The sequence below is a fragment of the Falco biarmicus genome, chromosome 8, assembly GCF_023638135.1.
Source record: "Falco biarmicus isolate bFalBia1 chromosome 8, bFalBia1.pri, whole genome shotgun sequence".
Classification (NCBI taxonomy): Eukaryota; Metazoa; Chordata; class Aves; order Falconiformes; family Falconidae; genus Falco; species Falco biarmicus.
In genome coordinates this window covers 36,247,520-36,264,933 of record NC_079295.1, presented here as the reverse complement: position 1 = coordinate 36,264,933, position 17,414 = coordinate 36,247,520, and the positions used below count along the sequence as shown (strand labels likewise).

Sequence of the window (17,414 nt, the reverse complement as noted above, 5' to 3'; positions counted from 1 at the left end):
AGGTATTGTATTTGAAGCCCACCACACCCCTGGCAGATGTATCTAACTTCACCAGCAGCGGTAGGAGACTAGATCCCCTTAGCTCCTTTCATACTTAGCTGCAATGGGGGGCTCACCCAGGTGTGAGGCAAAGCTTAAGATTTAACTCAAAGGCTCCTCACCCAAAAAGATAGGAAGGATGTGACACCTTCTTGTGGGTTTAGGACACACCCTTGGGCAAGAAGTCCCATCAAGACCCCGCCTGGCTTTCTTCTTTCACCTTCTTGGAGTCCTGTTTAGAGGTTCTCTTCTCTGGTAGCTCCAGGTAACAGCACCGTGAGCCAATAGGGAAAACCAAAGGGGAACAGCACTTAAGGCTGTAGCATCCTGCTTAAGACCTCCAACTATTAAAGAAAAAAGGGCCTAATTATTATTTTTTTGTAAATGCTGCTTTAATGCTTCCTGGTTTGCCCTGCAGGGAAGCCAGGTTTAAATCTGTAGAGGGAGTAGATGTTATCTGGCTCATTGCTTACATAGTTGCTTTCAGCTGGTTGGTGGCAGAATCTTCTCTGCCTCTGTTGGGTTTAATTCTTGTTCTAGTTTCATTTCTGCAATCAGATTGATTTTGACAGAATGCCCAAGATGTGAATGAGAACCAAGTGTCTTCTGCTGTGTTGTGCAGAATTTGGAGAAAGAATCATTCCCCTGTTTGGGTGCGTCGTGATGTACACATCTGGTAGACAGAGAAGAGTAATGATACAAAGCAGCAGTACTAATAGAAAGTTTCACTATTAAAGTCTTTGACAAAGAGGAATTATTCTGTAAATGGCACTTATATACTATATATTATTACTTTCACAGTATAGTGGAGAAACTGAGACAGCGGGAGTTATGAATCAACCTAAACCACCCACTCAAGAGCAGGGATCCAACTCAAAATATGGGCAAACACTTAGGGCTTATCTGAAAAGAAGCAAATACGCTTTTTTCCTTGCTTATGTCCAAAACTGGTCCTCCTCCCTCACCCTCCTAGATTAGTAAACCTGATGCAGAACAAAATAGTTTAAAAGGTTATATTTAATCTTTAAATGTGCTTTCAAATTCAACACAGATCATTTAGAACATGCAAGTGTATTAACTCTTTTCCCTTCCCCACTCAAATACTGGTTGGTTTTTTTTTCAGCTGAAATTCAAGCTACACAGTAATATTGAACAACTTTGATTATTTCAAGACTGGAGATGCATAAACTATAGTCTTAAAAGCTCTACCTAAATCTGCACAGCATTACTTTCAAGAACTAATTTGGGTAGGGAAAGTCTTATTTGAGGCATTAATATGAATTCTATAAGAAAAAGTGGACAAATAATCTTGTGCCAACCCAACTGTTGCTACTGCAAGCAAAAATATCTTTCTGATTTTCGTGAATGATGAACATCTGAAATGTTGATTTAAAGGGGGTGTGGGGGGACTTGTGCCACTTCCTGTAGTTTAATGATTTTTACTTTGCATTCTAAATGGACAGATGCTTGAGAGAGAGACTAGAGAATTTTAATAGTATGCCGCCTCTTTTTCTAATATTTTCTGGATAGTACTGTATCCATAATCCCGATGTGTCGTATTATTATCTGTGATAGCAGAGTCTATGTTCTCTCCCATTTCGCTTGGTAGAACTGAGTGCAGATGAATTAGACTGGTGGAATGGCATAAAACATAGGAGAGTTATGAACCTTTTAAGTAGGAAATTCATGAATGTTTTTTAATTTACATTTTTATTATGTTTCTGGCAGACGGAAGAATTAGAAATCAGTGTGTGACAGCCAGTCTTCACACTGAGACACTGGAGTAAGCGCTGCCAGTACCTGACTACATGGGGGAAGGACAGAGTAGCTCTTTCCCCCACCGCACAGCAAAAGCCTTTCACTCTTAATTGTGTCTAATGTGGATTACCATTAGATGTATATATATGTGTTTGTGTGTGTGTGTTTATACTGCAATGTATAAAGAAAGACACTGAGAAGAAAGGGAGAGAAGGCTCTTTTCTTCCACATCAGGGTCTTCAAACAACTCATTCCTGGCAGCATCCTCACTTTCAGTATATTTTATTGTACTTTATCCTGCCTTATTTTTTTACATGACAAGTGTTCCTTTGATTCTCTGGAAATCAATCTGTATTGGATTTCACTTTAGGTAATTTCTTCAGATACTCAGCATCATTTCCCCCAGTTTATTTCTTTTCAGCCTGTTGTCAATAACCTAATCAATTCCTCACTGTCTCTAGTGTTAGTATACGTCCCTCAAACTGGTGTAGATAGTCATTCCTTCCCATTTTAGTCTCCTCTTTGTCATTGTTTGAAACTACTATGAAGGGACTTGTTAATCGTTTCCCACCAAGTCAATACTTTAATCATCTTTGCTGCTATTGTCTGAATTCCATCAAGTTTGTCTCTATCCTTTTGGCCCAGAACTAAATTCAGTGTTTGAGATAAGATTGCACTAGAATTGCAGAGAAAAAAGAAGTGAAGGACTGTTTGGTATGCCGACACTGTTCAGTGTTCTGTCACCATCTAAGGAAATATGGATGACGACAGAACATCTTTCATTTTTAACGTTTTCATAATAGTTTTCTTGGCCATAACCTGAAGATGGAGTTTAATCGATGTGTATCTGCTCCTTTTAATTTTACGGATCCCACAGTTCTATATGCTCTGTTGTGTAAGACTAAAGTGAACTTGAATTGGCTGGGGAAATCTCCCTGGAGTTTTTCTTTATGTATACTCATTGATGTATAGAGAATATATCCCACAACAAAACTGAAGGTAGTAGAGCTGAATCATACCCTGTTGCCTTTCTGCTGTGAGCATGAGCATGAAGGAGAGATGTCACTGAAGTGTATTTGGGAATGCTGGAGCTGAATTCCTTTGAGTCTGATCCTTGGATGATGTAGGTCGGCTGAAATGAAAGTAGACTTTGGAATTCTGCAAAGACTGAACAGCTGGGGGGGCAGCTGAAGGATTTTAGAACCCACCTTTACAGGAACTAAGTTGGTTCTGGCACCTCCAAATCCAGCTCCGGTGCCACATTTATGCGTCTTGTCTGTAGCAATGAACAGAGGTGAGTCCAAGGAACTGCAGCTGTAGTTAAACTGGCCAAACTGTACAGATTTACAGGACTCTGTGAAGGTATTTGCACAGCAAAATTAGTAAATAGATGAAGAATTTTTCTGATAAAAACATGCGCAGGGTCCTGTGAGGAAAGCACCCAGAGCTGCTCAGCCTAATGAGGCTGCGTGTTCTTGCTCTGCTCCTGTGCTATAGTCTATTCTCTCAAACCAGGGGCTCAGTTCTGGTTTGGCTGGCCCTAGAAGAGATTGATGCTGTCTTTCCCCTTTTTTTCTTCCCCAGGGTGTGGACTTCAGTCGTGGTGGGGTGGAGGAGCTATTTTCAGATTATGCAGATAGACGAGTTGAGCCCTTTCTCAGTTACCCTCTTCCCAGGCCGTGAAGGGATGACATATATTTCACTGTACCTTATCTTCCCTCATTTTTTATAGGACAGAAAGAGATTACAAGCTTGATTCAGCTTCTTTTCCAGGCTGTTCTTGTAACTAATACCTTCACTATAAAGTTACTGCCTGTAATGTAAGGATAGGCCCTGGCCCACTGGGAGTATCTGTACAGCAAGGTGAAATGTGAGACACCATGTTACAACCCACAAAGTCCCACATGCGTTAGAAGCAAATTCTGCAGTCTAAACATTGAAATATTCCCTCTGATGTGAACGACTTTGGTTATCTAAGGAGGTTGTGCTGAGCTGGGTGCTGAAGATGTTACTAGTAACTGAGGAAATATTTTTACAATACTTTTTTTTTTATATTGGGACATTTCTTTTGAGCCACGTGAACATTTTGAAGAGTCACCCAGTGCTCTGTGGAGTAAAACCAGATGTCTGTACACTATCACTAAGTTAACATGATTTTAATAATTCCTCATATGTATAAGCTGGCATACATCAGTAAATAAATGCAACTTCCATTCCTTTCATCTCTGCTGCCAGGGAAGACCAAACCAAGTAGCATTCATTTGGGACACTTCATCTCACAGAACTGCTTTTGTTCACCAAAAATGTCTGTAGCAAAATATGTTTTTTGTGCACAAACTACAGAATGAGTGAATGAGAAACAAGAGAGGTGATAGTGACAAAACCTCCAAAGTATATTCAGTCTCCAGTGTCTGATGGGCTTGCATTCAGATCACCGAGCCATCCTGTGACCCTTGCGGCCATCATCCCTTTTGGCAGTGCAGGTGGAAGAGGAGGAGTGTGCACAAAGAACTGATGATTTTTAGTGGTCCCTCTGGACTATGATTAGGACAGATGGGCAGGCAGAAGAGATGCAGACTGAAATAAATGCATCTGTCTCAGAGAAGAAGGCTTCTTTAGGCACATTTCACAAGCTCATAGTTTCAAAAATTGAGTTGGCAATCCACCATTGCTTACAACAGAGACTCTGATGCAGGTCTTACATGTACATTTGAAATTCTTGGATTTTCTTGAGTAGTGCCTTGATTTACATTAATGAAACAAAAATTAAAAGAAAACACAAATCAAACGGAGCAAATCATAGGAACTTGACTGTGTATTTTAAATCCATCCCACATTTAGCTGTCTGTCAGATTCAGATGTTGGATTTAATTGCATGCATTTTTCTGAACATTGCAACATATTAGTTGAATACATATGAAATTGGTATGTTATCTTTAATGTCCTCCTAAACTAGATGCCACTGCCTCTGATGAAGATTTATAATTCAGTGTTTGAAACCTAATGAGATTGCTGTTTGTCTCCTGCCAGCCAGTCTTTTTACCATGAGAAACAACTAGCTCTAATAACGACGTACTAGGTTACAGAAGTTGCATCCATTTGATGCCAGAGGCGTCTGTTGGGATATAAATGGGATGTTTATTTTTGACCCTCAAAATCTCTACATGACCTTTTAGGTCTGTGAATAGTAACAGTGAAATTTCCTCAGGTCCTGGAGTTCAGCTTCTCTGGGTGCCTGGAACTGCCCATTCCTGACCTAAGCTTGGCTGTGGCTCCCAAGGGAGACAAATGTGTGTTGAAGACCCCAGAGGCAGCTGATGCTGTTGCTGTGTTCAGAGCATGCCTTTTGCAGATTAACAGCCTAGGTTGCAAAACATCGCTGAAAGAGGCTCAATGGCTAAGGGAATATATCTTTACCATATATATATATAACCTATATCACCTAATTTATAACAGTATCTAGTAAAAAAATAACATTAGAAATTCACCCAAGGAATGGGAGCTTTGGATCTAATGTTTTCTTCAGCCTGAATAGCCTCAGTCTTGCTTGACTATCTCTTTCTCAGATACAGTTCTTAAAACATTCAGAAGGTTTTTATTTCAGTGCAGGAGCTAAGGATACACAAACACCATTGTCATAATCTGTTTTTTATTGATGATAACACTGTAATATATCCTGTTCTTCCATGCTGTCCTGACAACAGATTCATGCTTTCTGTCTGCTTATCTTTCATCATTTTTGTCTCAATAATTTTATTGCATGGTATGAATGCTTCGTATGTCCCATAAAAAGCAAACAGGGGAGGGTAATCCTTTGACCTTTCCAGCATTCTTTGGTGTAATTTACTGGCGATTCTTCTCCTCCCTGCAGCATGGCCCTGAAACCCCATGATAAAAATGGACAGCCAGTCCAAACAGAAAATGCTGAAAAGGTTAAAGCTTTGATTATGTTAGTCTATAAATGTTCATAGCCTTTTTTTTTTTTTTTCCCCTGAAAGAAAATGAGAGCTGAAAATGGCAGTGGATGAATCATGCTTATTACAGAATACGGAAATTATATTGGTTCAGCCCGTTCTTGTTAGCGCTGAAAGAACGTAATCTTATGCCCTCTCATTTTATGTCACTGCAACCCACCTTATCCTCTTAAATGAATGCATGCATCCTTTTAATTAACCTGGTGAGATACTGAGATATAAATCTTTTAAATGCTTCTCATGCAATTCATCTTGACAGCTGTCGTAGTAATAACATCTTTAATGCCGTATTCTTTATTTTCTGATTTATTGAAATTCCTGGTATTATTTTGAACACACTGATAGGTTTGCTAGATTTAAGCCCTTAATCTTAACTTGTTTAAATCCTAGAAGCAATGCTATAGAAAGCTTTACTGGTTATTTAGTTTGCTGAATAAATGGAAGATTATCTTGCACGAAGAAAGCATAAATGTATTTTGAAAACTGTGGTTGAAACAAGGGTTGCATTTAGTAGCTGAGATGCTTTATTTTAAATGCTGTGTTTCTAGAACATTGTACTAAAAGTCTGTCCTATGCTGCAAGTGATCACCAGTCAAAAATTGCATGAGACTATCCTATGTGCTCTACTGCTTCCCATTCAAGGGGTGAGGTGAGAGCAGGAGAGATTCTCAGCATTTTACTCTCAAGTTAGTCAACCCTCCTCAGTTTCTTTGTAAACTGCTGTGTGTCAGTGTCACTGTGATTAATTAAAATCACAACAAAGATGAGAAGGTTCCTTGTCTAGCTCTGGTCCTTCCTGTACTTCCTTGGGGCTACTTTACCCTGGCCTTGTGGGTGACCACTGGACAGTTTTCAACCAGAGCTAAAGGACCATTGAACAGAGAGTGTTTTGGGTCCCAAAAGAACTTGCAAGGCATGGCTGGCTCAGTGTGGTGCCTCTACAGTTCCAATATCTTTTGGAACAGCTTGAGGGGTTGTAAGAAATTTGAGGTGAATCAAAATCAATTATCCCTCAGGAAAACAAAAGAGAACTAGGAAGGAATCTCTTTCTATCTAGATATTTTCTGACTGACCTGACATATTTTTTTAACATAATTTCCCAAAGCCAGTCAGAATATCTAGACATGTAGGCAGAATGCTACAGCAGTGCTGCGTTTGCTGCCTTGTAAGTCCCATAGTATTCTACTTATCTAAGCATTTTAGGTTCCTGCATTGGAATTTTTCTAATTTAATTAACTCATTAATGCTGGCACATGGCACATTCTCCTTCCCTCTCCACAGAAATGTGGCTTGCTTATCCAAATAGCAACCTAATCCAGTGGGTGTGAATGTGCAGCATATACGTTAGTGCTAACAAACTGCTGACCAGCCTAAGCAAATACCTGGGAGTACTGGGTATTAGGCAGGCATGCCCTGCTTATGGCATTGCTATGAAATACATTATGGGCAAAACCAAAAACCATTTAGCTAAGTTTCAGGTTGCAGAAATGCCGATGTCGCTGTAGTGCTCTGTTTCCCAAGTGCTGAAGTCTGAAACATCATCTCAAAAGAGAATTTTGGAATTATTTTTCCACTTTATCACTTGAAATCATGAGCAGGTTAAGTAGCGCGATGGGGAGAGATAGGATTGTGGTAATGAAACCATTTTCATGGATCACTTTTAATTACTAGGCAGAATTTTCTCATCTTTTGTGAAGGTGGGTTTTTTTGCTGTTACTGCTCTGACGCTTTGAACACTCTACCATTTAAAAGAAAACCACCAAAGGGAAATACTCAAACTAGTGTTTGTGGCTGGTCTATACCTGGGAAGATAAATGTAGTGATTTTATAGACCTGAACAATCTATGATCTGTTGAATACACATGAATTCTTAATTCTGGAATCTTTTTTTTTCCTTCCAGTTCTGAAAAGGCCCAGACAAACTGTACCGTACTTATTTACCCCTTTTCCTACAAAGACCACAACAAAAGGAAGCATACACACACTTGTGTTAGCACCAGAGCCAGCAAAAAACCACAGCTGGACAATGACAGATTCAGTTAAATTCGATTAAGTTCTTAGGAAACTGAATCACTCCGGAGATTGGTAAGGAGATAAAAAAAATCTGTCATTTTTACATCACCTGTTCATTCTAACTAACATTTGTATTGATGACAATCTTTACTTTCTCATAGCTGCTTCCTGACCTATGCTACTGATAGTATTTTCCTTCTTTCATTGCTGAGGGATAATATCAGTTCTGCTTATTCCCTTTCCATCTTAAAGTATGGCAGGGCTATCAGGGTAGAAAAAAGGTAGTCGCTGTGTAACTTTGGCCCCATTCCATTACCCAGTAGTGGGATGTCCACATCATAAAACCTGTCCTGTTGTTAACACCTCAGAAAGACAAGCAGCCTGCAGAGGGGGAGTACCTTGCTGCCCTACGGGTGTTTTGCCTGCTGGCAGCGTTAAGGTGTGCAAAGCACAGGGTGGGGAGGCTGCATTACATCTATCCTGAATTTAAACAAAAGGACACTAGTTTGCAGAGCTGTCATTTTTGTCATGTGTCATAACTGCTAAATTTATACTCATTTGTAAGAGACAGAAAAATAATTACAGTCCCTTTCCAGTTACCAAAGAGATATACTGTGTGCTAGTTCCCAGCTGGCATATGTTGGCATAGCTCTGTTGAAATGTAACTGCAGTTTCAAACTGTCTGAAAATATCTTGGATGCTTATCTAAGGAATATAATGTTATACGTGTTCATCAGCTAAAGCAATATACATCAATCATCCTTTGTAACTACTAGAAATGAAGAAGGTAGTATAATCCAGGAAATTTCTTGCATAGATTTTAGAGAGTGCTTTTCTATGTTAATCACACCATTTCTCCAGGGCATAGTTTTAGAGCCGTCTCCCGAAGTAATGAACATTCTTGTATTGAGTACTAAAAATACTGCACTTTAGGATATATAATCAAGCTGATGCCTCTGGCTTGCTGGCTTTATGAACAGTGAGGATATACCGTATTTTAGCAAGATCCCACTTAGGTCTTCCCCTGAGAGCTTTTTCTGTGTCCATACAAAACCTTCTTCCTGAGCTCAATGCAAAACTGAGAAGCCAGTAGGCAAACATCTGGGACCTGCATTCTGATAGACTGATACCCATATACTTCTCGAGGATACAAGCTTAATCACCGAGTGCCTCTAACTTCAGTGCCTTCCCCAATATGCTCAACATAGATGAACTCAATAGTCCCTTAGAGAAGAGTCCTACAGTGAAAAAATTTCCTGCAGCACAAAGAACTGTAAGATGTGCCCCTAAAGATTTGGCAACGTGCATATGTGAGTGTATTATCAGTGAAGACACCATAAATCAGAAGTGACTTTGCAATAGTTCACAGTTCAGCCGAGCTAAATGGGACAGTCAGAGTCTGAATGCTGATCACTGGGGTCTCTGCTGTAAAGATATCGACAAGCAAAGTGGTCAGGGAAGGCGAATAAATTTCTAGTCTGTTCTCTTGGTAACACAAGAATAGTATTTCTGATGATTGGGCAAACTGGTTCTCAGTGCTTTTGCATTTCAAGACTGTTCCATCTGGATGAGCATTCTCCTCCGCTGAGTTTCCCAGTGGATGTGTTAGCTCCGTTTTGAATTGTTGTTAGTCTTTTGGTGGGTCTCAGAAGAAGAGAGATTTACCTGGGAGGGTCATTTTTTCTCTGTGACAAGCAGTACTATGCACAAAAATGACCATTCCAAGATGGAAACTTGTTCTGTTTTTGTTAAGTACTTCACTCTGATGATTCGTTTTCTTTAAAGGCTTCCCGAGTTGGGTGCTTTGAGGCACCAGCGTATGTAGGAACAGGTGATGTATTGAATTGTCTTGTGTTATAATCACCTTTGATTCAAAACTGGGTTTTCCAAGTGGGTTCAGCCGTAGGTTGTTAACTCTTCAGGAGAGATTTGTGACAGCTTGCTAATGGTAACATGCCCAGAGATTTTGGTTTCCGTGGCGTGTAGGGGGGAAGGAGTGGAGTCTGCAAATCTGAAGCTGCTTCAACAGTACATGAGTAGGGCCACGTACTGTGCTAGGTAGGGCTACAGTAAATCCGCTGCTTGAAGTGCCCAAGGCAGCATAGCATTTAAGCTATAGGAATAATTAATAATAATCCTTTCTCCTTTTACTTCTAAACTGGAATCTGGAGTGCATCCACCAAATACCTGCAGACAGAAACTTCAGGTATTTGTTCATATTAAATACTTGACCTTCTATGGGGATAATTGGCTCCAACTGTAGTCTCACTTGCTCGCTCCTAAGTGGTTCTGTGTTCACTGATCAATAAAGACTCCTTTGGTGGAAGTCATGCTCTCCAGGCATGATAAATGCACAGAAGAATGATATAAAGATTACATAAGGTCTTTCTTTTGCTAATTTCTGGCATAATCACAAGAACAGTGTAATACCTTTCCTCTGTGTTTGTTCAAATCTATGGTGGTATTTCTTTTGAGACATGATAGCTAATCAGGAAACAATGATAATGATGCGATAGCACACTATTCAGATTCCTTATTAGCTGAATTAAATAGTGTGTGTAGCTTTTGGATCGGTAGCTATAAAAAAGAAGCAAGGGCTTACAGGTAAACCTGGAAAAAAGCCACAAGGCAGGAATGATCACAATGCAATAACTAAGATTTTCCTACTATTGTGTGTATATGTTCTTATTGTATGTGTTCTTTAGATGTGTATAGAGGCTAATTTTTATCCATTTTGGAGAAAATGGCATGAATTCTGGTCTTGCCTAAGTGTAAACCAGAAGTACAAAACAAGTATAGGAGACACCAGGTGGTGTTTAATAGAAGGCTGAATTTCCACTGCATGGCTTGATAGCTGGGCCAATTACAGTTTCCCCGTGGGAAGTATTTTTCAAGAGCAGTCCCGGCTGTGATGCCCACATTGTACCTGATGATCCCAGTGTGTGCCTCTGGGAGCCCTCTAAATTCCAGCTGGTTTCAGAGGCTCAGCCTGGGGCATCCCGCTCCCCTTGTGGGCAGCCTGTGCTTGGCTCACGTTCAGGCTCCTGCGTGCCCTCCTGGCAGAGCACTGGGGACAACCTGAGGAAAGAGTTGCCGTGGTTTTATCTGCTTCGTATCGCCCCAGCAACAGATGGGAGTGTTCACAGGTGCATGAGAAGTCAGGTCTATCCATAGGCATGCAAATATATCTGGAGGGCACATGCAAGGCTTCGTTTGGGAATGCCAGCTGTGTTACCCTACAGCCAAGCCCAGTGGTATTTGTGCATCACCTGGCTGTGACTGAAGGTGCTGTTCACATTAAGTAAACAAGGATCAGAAACAGACAGATTTGTCTTTGTTTTTCAGTGAAGTGTGATGTATCTAGGTTTAGCATTAAGTAGCACTGTATGAATATCTCAATCTTACTAGAGTTATGTTTCTAAATAGGCTTCCACATCAAATCTTGCCTAAAAAATGGGGACAAATTCTTGTAGTGAAAGCTTTTTGTCCTTAATGGGAGTTAGCCCGGATTCAGAGATACGGGATGTTGCCCTGTGATACAGTAAATGCAGTCACTATGAGATGCAGGAGAAAATTCCTGTATTTGGCTCTGTATCTATGAGTGTATCTGTCTACCTTAACTTAGACTAGATTCTGATTTCTGTTACTATTCTGCTGCTTTCTGTAAATCCTGAATAAATTCATTAGCTTTGCCCATGTTCCTGAATCACACACAATAAATATTACCTTAAAATGCAAACTAAAACTTTAAAATACACATATCAGGAACATTTAGGAAAAGAGTGTGCTGGTAGCTGTTACTTGTACCTGCAGCTTGGTTTTAGTAGAAACCACCAGCCAGGAATAACCAAACCCTACAAAACTGAAAAGACTAATTCCGTCTCTGCTAGCTTTATGGGGTGAAGTTGCCCAGCCGCTCTGTACAGGCAGTGGGACTGTCTGATTATCACAGCAGAATCTTTGACCTTAAAAACTTAAGGAAAGTGCTGAGGGCATTAATCTCTCATTAAGGATAATGGGAGTTGAAAGCTTTTAGAACTCTCCAGGATTAAGTCCAAAATTTGTACATCATAGTAGCAGCGCAGATGTGCCAACAAGCAAGCAGGGCTTGCTGAGGAGTGCAATTAATGTGAACAGAACTGTTTCCCTCCCTGCCTCCCCCTCCCCAGCCCCAGGTAACTCATTGGCTCTGCAAATCCTGCTGCAAGCCCAGTCCAAAAGAGACTGTGTGAACATGGGGTGTATTGGTAAAGACAGTAGTAGCAGATTTTCATTTATTTATTTATTTTAAATTTGAAAAGTGACCCAAACATATTGGAAATATTTCTGTCTGGAGAGTTTAGCTTTTTTGGCACAGAAAATTTGTTCCTGGAACACAGCCTACTATAGGCACAAAGTCATTAGCTGCTGGGTTATTGCAAAGTTAATGATGAAAAGACAGAAACTGCTAAGTAGGATATTGAAATGTGCACTTAATTATTATTTTTTTTTCAGTGACTCTGGAAACAGTCTGACTTTTCTAGTTGATCAAAAGAAAAACAAATAACCTCAGCTATGGAGAGAAAAAGACAGCTACAAAAAAGGGAAATTGGGAAAAGACTTTCTCTGGACAGCAGTCTTGTGGTAAGAATGAATATTTACTCCATTTACTGAATATACCTTCTGTCATAAAATATAGTTGTTAAGAGGCAATACTCATAATGACGTACATTTTAAAGATGTTAATCTATACATCACAATATCACAATCTTTAGTGATTTTTAAGATTCTCCAAAGCAAAAGTACTGGAGGAATTTTACAGCATCCTAAATAGAAACTTGTCGTCATATAAAAGCATGTCCCTAAATTCATTTGATTTACACAAGAAAGGAATCCAGACAAATGTACCAAAAATGTAATTAAAATCCTACTGAGCCTCTGAGTGATCACTGTATTCCTTTATACTTAGCCCATGAGAGCTGTAGGTAGCTGAGGTCATTTAATCAGAAATGCTTGTTTTACAATTGAGTATACTAAGAAAAAATTAGTTGACTATAGCGAATGCATAAACTACTCTAATATCACCTGAAATATAAATGCCACATACTGTAAAATAATTGGGTTTGCTATACATAGGATTTGAATTGTGATTTGTATTCTAGATTTATTTCTAGTTAATTATTTCAAACAATGACTGAGATTAACAAGGAGTTTTTATAGCTGTACTATAGATACACGACTAGAAAAAGGTCATAGGTGTTGAACAGTTGTATAAGAGGATAAACATGCCGATGTCAAGTACTCAGCATGCTAGTTAACAAATACTGAAAGAAGCAAAGCCGAGAGAGCCAAGGAAACCCATTGAAATTCGTAGAAGTTGTCTTCTGAGGAAGTTTGGTCCTGGGTGTTGATAACGGAGCTGCCTCTGGGTTTTTTTGAGTACTCATATGGCTGGGACTGGTGCTGGGAACTGCTGGAAGCAGGTGGATTTGGCATTGGTAGCTACCAGGGCCACCTGTGAACACTGGTTTGTCTCCTTGCATGAAAGCCACAAAATATTAAACTTTGCCCAGTGCCACTCATAAATAATAAGTCAAATGATTCATGAAGCAGTACTTGGTTAGAGGGAAAAAAGAACAGCAGCAAGGTAGCAGGACACCAGAGAATAAGCAAGCACTCCCTTCCCAGAATGTACCAACACTCGTTTGAAGTCCTCATCTCTGACGACCTCTTGAGCAGATACTTCTAATGTCCTGTGACATCTCCTTACTCACAGGTAGTGACTGTGGGACCCCAGAGCCCTGTTGCCTGCTATGCTGGGCAGCAAGGTCTCATCCATGCCTGCACTAACCCCATCACCTGAGCTGCCCACAGCCCCCCCTGGCTAGCTGCTCCTGCCTCACCTGCACCGTGGCTTGCTGTTGATATTTGCTCCACCGAAAAGGCTACAAAGACCTCCTAGAAAATAGAAACTCTTCTGTCCCATCTCTTTGGTCTGAATTCTGTATCCCCATGCTGTAATGTAGCCCTAATTTGTGGTGACCATTTGTCTCGGACAAATTTGAAATGATTAGTCTACCTTGATTTTTACACATAATTACAATTATGTAATTTCCTTCCATGCAATACTTGTGCTTTGGGCTTTGGTTTTTTTTTCAAAGTAAAAAGCCCAGTGACATGCTACAAGCAGTGAATAGGGACAGAGCAGGTTTCAGTCTATGCACTGATGCCTTTCTTGGTCTGCTGTGCTCTGCAGCAGGGGTGGGGGAGGCAGTCCCTCCCCCCCAGGTCCCAGCTGCTCTGCAGGCCCTCAGGGGCTCTGCTTTTCTCCTTAGGTCTGAGCTAGAAGGTCTTCACTGCTCACGTAGTGTCAGCTGGCCGGTGAGGAAATGTGCAGAGCATGTTTCAAAAGGGGTCTGTTCTTTTCCTTAGCTTTGAAATGGCACTCTTTATGATGAGGATGAATTACATCCCCTTATTTTGAAATAAAAATAGTTAGAGAGAAATAAAAGTAGTGAAGAATAGTGAGTCCTCCTCCAGACCCTGAAGCTGATCTCAGAAGCTTAACGAGAAGCTGTCTAAGCTCCCTCCTGTTCAGGCCTTGCAACTCAGTGCTCTGATGGTGAGAAGTAGTTCTTTTCAGGTTGTTCAGCTGGCAACAAAATGTGCCTTCTCAGCTTGCCTGTACTCAACAGGCCACGTCATGCTCCCAGAACTGTTAAAACTGTTTCAGTTGTCTTCTAGCTTGTGGGCAGAGGAGGTAGGTTTAGTATGAACTCACAATTTTATCTAATATACTCAGAGTCAAACAAAATCTGGCAGGTTTTTTATGCTCAGAAGTGTGTTTATTCCCAGGGCCAAACTTTGTTACTAGTTCTAGGGATGCACACCCCTGAAATAGACTCCAGCCTAAATCCTGCAGCTAGAATGTACTGCTGCAATCCAAACAATCAGCCAAGAACTGTCAATATTTATCTGGAGAAAGAAACCCTCATAGAAACTGGGGACTGAAAGCTAAGGGAAACGCTAGCAATTGTGAATTTTGCACAAAGATATTGCTTAGTATGGCAAATCAGTACTGGTTTTCCCTACAAGTTTTCACCAAGGTAATGAACTAGACAGCCTTTACTTAATGCATTAAGATAAAACTTTGCTTTTCCCTGAGGTGACATGGTCTGTTGTGTGGACAGGACCAAGGAACTAGGTATTTCTGGCTTCCAGTCTCACCTGCTGCTAGTTTAGACTTCATTTATAGCCAAGACATTGCTCTATGCTTAATTCTTACCCTTTCCTATTGGTAAGGGGGGAGCAGAGAGAGACATTTGCCAATGTCATAAGGAATATTGTGTGCATAACACCATCGGAAGTGCTTTGTGTAATAATTAGCACTACCTGCATGTTAAAATGCCCATAAGGACTTAATTAGAGGGCAAACAGAAACTGTCGCTGTATGAGAAGGTGATACTTTATCCCTGCTCTTCAGCAAGTGGTAAGTAGGGTGGGAGACTGTACGGAGCTGAAAAATGGTCTTCAGGCAGTGGCTTGAGGTTGATAAATTTATGCCGATATGTGCCAGTTGAAGATCTGTGGCTGATTAGCTCACATTGGTGTGAATGTGTTGAAGGAAATGTGCAAAGGAAAGAAATGTTGCAGTATTTCAATATTTTGAACATATCAACTCATCACACCATGAGGCTGACACACCCAGTTATAAAACAATGTTTTCTGCTATGCGTGGCGTTTACAGGTTATGCCTGCCTGGAGAATTTCTCAGGGCATGCGTCTGTTTGCAATATTCCTGTATTACAGGTCAGTGTCTATCAAAGCTTTATGTAGAGTAGAATATGTATAACTAGATTAGAGAGTGCCATCCATACATTTAATTAGAAACATGTGAGCACTGTTCATTGTTTAATGCCAGCTATTATTTCATAACAAACTGGGAGAGAGATTTTGAGATTCAAGTGCCTTCAGTGGCCTGTTAGTAAATCACGCCGGATGCCTTGTGACTCCATCAAATTCAACTGGGCAAAACAAAGCACTTTGTGTTCCTCTTATCTTCCCCGAATTCCTATTCTATCATGCCTGCTCTTAATTGTTGCCTTCATATCGTATGTCTCTCTTCGTTACCACTGTTTCCATTCTGTTACCAAATTCTGAGCACTGTGTTTTAGTCCAGTCCCCTGCCTGTGTGAGTCCTTATGTCTCTCTTCTCATATCTCTTCCCAAAGGTTTTGCATTTAACCTCTCGGGCATTCAGGGCTGGACACTTTGCTTGGAAAATCTGGCCTTGATTTGCTCAAAAATGGTTTCTTCTTGTTTGGTGGAGTCTTCCAGCTTTATCGTATCTCAGAAAGAATTCCTATTTCTGCGTGTTTAGAGGAAACGTGTTTCTACTTTTGTACTCTGGACCATAAGATACAAATAGGCGTTTCTGATAACATTCCTCACCCTGCCTGGCTGTGCTGCTTTTCCCATCTGCATTAGATTGTAATCTTCCTCTGGAATGTTTTTTCCATGATTTAATCTGTAAGTATTGCATAGTGGTGTTTAAACAAAAAAAAAAAAATCCCTCTTCCTGTCTCATCCCTTAAATTCTGAATATATAGGCTATGATGGTATTTGATGGAAGAGCAAGTAAAAGAAAGAGTTTTTTTCTGAAAAAAGAGACATGGCTTCAAACTCTTTAGGATATGGATCTGGGCCTTCAAAATATGAACATAAATTTCATTAGTGTTTTGTCTTCAGGCCTATCCCATCAAGCAATGAGTTTTTCAGGCTTCAGATGAGGAGGATTCATTTCAGAAACAGCCTTCAAACAACATGCCAGTGAGAAATTTCATAGTCATTAAAACACTCTTCCTTACACCACAGGCACAGTAACTTTTTGATTTTGATCACCTTAGATAAAGGAGAAGAGTTCAGAGTTGTTTCATCTACTACTCTACCCCTTTTCAGCTGGTGCCTTGGGGGAATAAGCTTTACAGTGGGGGAAAAGAAACCTTTTAAAAATTAAAAAATATGAATGCACAAATACTTTCATAGAATGTGCTTCATAGGTCTTTTTTTTTTTTAAGTGAGTGATCTTGGGCTTCATGAATATTTGAATTAATGCTTTACTGGAAGTTGGTAGTTTGAAGCCATGTATTTTAACAAGATTCAGAATCCTACTGCTGTTACGAAATGCCAGATAATGCAACAGAGGAATCGATCCAGCTGCTGCCCAGGTCAAAGGGGAGTCTTGTTGTTTGCTTCAATGAAGTTAGATCCCTATCAGCTTTTAGTCATAAGGTTGCAGGTATTATTCCAGAAATCTCTAGTACAGCCAATGGCTCTTAATGCTCTGTAGGTTTCCAGTATCGGCAACAGGTTGGAGATTTATTACACACCCAGACACTCATTGAACTTTGCAGACAAAGCAGGTAAGCCTGCAGTGACAATGATGTTTTATAGCTTTATATTCAGGTAAAACAATTACAAAATATTAATTTCATCACAATTCTTACAGGTAATCCTCTCAGATCTGTTAAGAAAATAATACCTTTGTAATTTGCGCCTGATATTTAAAAACTAAAATATACCACCAAGGAGGATATATTTTTTACAGTTTCAATCTAATTTTATTCTACCGTATTGTTTCATCTGTTGATC

The 17,414-nt window shown here is 40.1% G+C and overlaps 1 long non-coding RNA gene across 1 annotated transcript in view; it reads left to right on the top strand.

Annotated features, from left to right (window-relative positions):
* The window catches only part of LOC130153772 (uncharacterized), a 126,553-nt gene that overhangs the window by 7,605 nt on the left and 101,534 nt on the right, over positions 1-17,414 (top strand). The window contains exon 2 of the long non-coding RNA XR_008823502.1: positions 12,279-12,407. This is a non-coding gene — a long non-coding RNA (uncharacterized LOC130153772). The remainder of the gene's footprint in view (positions 1-12,278; positions 12,408-17,414) is intronic.